The sequence below is a fragment of the Mus pahari genome, chromosome 14 (assembly GCF_900095145.1).
Source record: "Mus pahari chromosome 14, PAHARI_EIJ_v1.1, whole genome shotgun sequence".
NCBI classification, from domain to species: domain Eukaryota; kingdom Metazoa; phylum Chordata; class Mammalia; order Rodentia; family Muridae; genus Mus; species Mus pahari.
This window is the reverse complement of record NC_034603.1, coordinates 39014799-39017714: the sequence shown is the minus strand read 5'-3', so window position 1 is coordinate 39017714 and position 2916 is coordinate 39014799.

Here is a 2916-nt window from a genome sequence, read left to right as displayed (position 1 = left end):
AAGAAAGAAAGAAAGAAAGAAAGAAAGAAAGAAAGAAAGAAAGAAAGAAAGAAAGAAAGAAAGAAAGAAAGAAAGAGGAAGGAGGGAGGAGAGAGAGAGAGAGAGAGAGAGAGAACAGGATTTGTGGTCCAAGATGTGTTTACTGAAATAAACAGCCTGTGGATGGGCAGGCAAAAAGGAAGGAGAGGAAGCAAATATGTGCAGAGCACAAATCTGAAGGCATCCAGGAACTATTGCTGACCTGAGACCTGTTGGCAAACCTTGAGACCTACATTAATGGAGAAGGGAACTGAGCTCAGACATGAGTCCTGCGGTCAGGCAGGCAGGGCTTCTGCAATCCTGGATGAAGCTCTCAGGCCTGACTCCTCCAGGCCAGGCATCTACAGAGACTTAACAGGAAACAACCTGAATAATGTTCAACTTACATCTGCGCAGGCTCTCTAACGCCTGACTTTCTGATAAGGGTTCAGAGTCTCTTTCACTTCTGAAGAACAGTCTCCTTACTGAGGAGCCTTTCTCAAGGACACACACTCCAGTGGGCCTCATGGAAGAGTAGGGTAAGTAGTGGGATCCAGATTGCACCAAGCCACTTAGAGGTGGGAAGATAAGGCCTGGCCTCACTCCACTAAGGAATATGTAGCAGACATGGGGATCTCATCCTGAAAACCAGGGCTCAGGACCCAGGACCCAGGGCCACAGCCTCTGCTTGGAGAGTCTGTAGGCAAGCTCTGATGGGTGATAGACTGCTGGATTCACCTGTTGGGTTCCTGTCATAGCCTATCCTGCACCCTCCTGTCTACCCTGAATCTGCAGAAATAACTATCCTGAATAATGAGGTATTCAGAGGGCGGGGCAGGGAATATTAGATAGATAGATAGATAGATAGATAGATAGATAGATAGATAGATAGATGAGTATCATCTATGCTATTTACAGGGGTTGGTGTGGGAGAGCCAAGGTCCCCAGAGAGCTAAGTTAGACAAAGTGAGTGAAGAAAACACAGGATACCTCAACACCTTAGGATTGATTACCACAGCTCTCTGACTCAGCCCTTTCCCTTGATCTCTCCATTTCTCCTCATCCTCATACATCATTTTGACCCTGTCTTTAAAAGTTACACATTAGTTCCTCCTGGATGTTATCACTGGCTTTACTCGGTCCACATTAGGACAATGGGTATGATGGCTAAAGGCCTACAGGATGACCCCTGCTCTATCTCACTGCACTGTTCTCAGCCTCTCTTGTCTAATACCTGTTTTCAAATGTTTCTCCAGAAGTAAACGGCAGCCATCACATGACTGATCCAGCAGAGCAGACCAAGTTAAAAATCTCTTGAAACACATGAAGCCCACCCACAACATGCACACCCCTTAATCCCTAGGCAAAGGATGGAGCTCCACCTCCATCATCCCCCTCCCACAGGAACCAACACTAAGAGAACACAACCCATTCTTTTCATCAGTCCTTAGGGTGAGATAAATTACCTTAATGACCTAAAAGAAGAACCTTAGACAATCTAAGACACCTCAAATCAGTATAACATTAAGCACACCTACCTTCAGGAAAGCCAACTCAGCAGCTAGAACATCTGCCAGCATCATTCTGCTGTAAAACTTTAAAGAACATGTCCACAGTTAAACACTCCTGTCCCAGAGTTCCCTCTTCTGCCCTATGAATCCCAAGCCCCTGGTTACACAGAACCCACTACCCAGGAGACACTTGTGTCTCAATTGTTCTGATGAAAGGCGATCTGACCCTGTAGAGATTTGTCTGCTTTCATTTATTAATAGCTCTTCTCTATAACTTCTGACCAAATACCCATTCCCAGAGCAGAAATTTCTGGCAGTGACAAGAAGACACTGCTCTCCTGCTTCCAACAACAAAGGAGAGTCTTGAAGAAATAAGAGTACAAACAGCTCAGAGAAGCAGTATCCGAGGGCTCTATCACCATGGAAGAATCCCAGCCCAAGCAGGAAAGTAACACAAAGGTAGCTCAGGATGAAGATCAAGAGGAGGAGGACCCCAGCTTCAAAACAGAGGAAGATACAGATGAAAAGCTGATGAAGATCAGACCCAAGGCAGAGAGGTCCTTGAATTATGGTAAGTACAAGGGGAACCCCAGCTCATCACTCTGTGGCCCATTCATCACCACTGAACCCTCCTGCCAAGGTTTCCACGGGCAGGCTAGCCTCCTGTCAAAGGAGTTCACAGGCCCAGGAGAACAATAAGGCTTTAAGAAGCCCCTAACTGAACTCTAGAGAACACTCTGTTCTACAGAAGTACATGCTCAGGTCCCCATGTGATGCTCAAAGCCCCTTCGAAGGAGCACCCTGAAGCTGTAATGGGGGAGAATCAGGCATGCAGAGGACTCTAAGAAGGTCATCATAGGGGCTGAGGCAGCTCTTGAGAAGAACATTTAGAGACACCTACATTAAAAGCCTAGACTTTAGATCTCCAATCCTCCTCAAAGTATCCATCTGGTAAAGGTGAATATGAGCATCTCTCTCCTAGGGCTGTAGAAGTTGAGTGATACTCCATGTCAAATATTAAACAGCCTGATATTNAATAATTGCTCAATAATTCTAAGTGCAAAGCCACGCTATTGTTGCTGTTATTATAGTGTGCAACCCTAAAAGGCAGAAGCTCAAAACCACACATGAGGAGCTGAGGCTCGGGAAGGAATAAAGACTCACAGAGAGGACCAGAGTAGACCCAGGAGAGGCATGTGACCTTCATGGTCCCAAATCAGAACCATTTCACAGCATCTGTGAACGTCTCATTGTCCCCATGTGTGCATGGAGAAGGGTATGAAGGTAAGCATGAAGGACCCCAGCAGTCCTTCCTACCTCTTACCCCTGCTTCTCTGACCAACACACAACCACTGCCTCCTTCCCATAGGACATTCTTCCTCATTAC